At 41.6% G+C, this 764-nt stretch overlaps 1 pseudogene; it reads left to right on the forward strand.

The window, feature by feature from the left end:
• The first annotated feature begins 324 nt into the window (after nucleotides 1–324).
• LOC133497392 (5S ribosomal RNA) lies at nucleotides 325–443 on the forward strand (annotated as a pseudogene).
• The last annotated feature ends 321 nt before the right edge of the window (nucleotides 444–764 follow it).

Consider the following 764-nt stretch of genomic DNA (forward strand, 5'->3'; position numbering starts at 1 on the left):
ACTCTAAACTGTCCCTATGTGTAATTGTGAGTGCGGCTGTGAGTGAGGCTGTTTGTCTCAATGTGCCCTGCGATTGGCTGGCAACCAGTTCAGGGTGTACCCTGCCTCCTGCCCGTTAACAGCTGGGATATGCTCCAGCACTCCCATGATCCAAAGAAATTGGATGGATTGATATGGTGATGCAGCTGAAGAGCATTGGTATCACAGTTTCCTCACTTTATTTTAGATAATCAGACAAATGCAAATATCAGGAAAAGATAACTAAAGTAAAATAAAGTAAAGCCAAGCAAATTCATTTTGATAGTGCATTTCATACACCAGGGAGCTTACGGCCATGCTACCCTGAGAACACCCAATCTCGTCAGATCTCGGAACCTAAGCGGGTTTGGCCCTGGTTAGAACTTGAATGGGAGTCTGCCTGGGAATACCAGGTGCTGTAAGCTTCTCTACTAAAATGTAGAGGGGTTGCGTCAGGAAGGGCATCCAGCGTAAAACTGTGCCAAACATATATGCGTACATTAGAGATGACACGCTGTGGCGACCCCAAACAGGACAAGCCGAAAGAACAAGAAGAAGATTTCATACACCATGTAAAGCATTGTGCTTTCTATGATTAAAAACATTCAAATATAAAGCAATGAACACATTTGAAAATAAAAAGTGCAATTAAAACATCTTAAGGTGAAAGTCAAGTGAAAGTACTCTAAACACATGAGAAAAAAGAAACTTTTCAACCTGGATTTGAAAACATTCATATTTGGAGC

Source organism: Syngnathoides biaculeatus, chromosome 2, assembly GCF_019802595.1.
Source record: "Syngnathoides biaculeatus isolate LvHL_M chromosome 2, ASM1980259v1, whole genome shotgun sequence".
Taxonomy (NCBI): domain Eukaryota; kingdom Metazoa; phylum Chordata; class Actinopteri; order Syngnathiformes; family Syngnathidae; genus Syngnathoides; species Syngnathoides biaculeatus.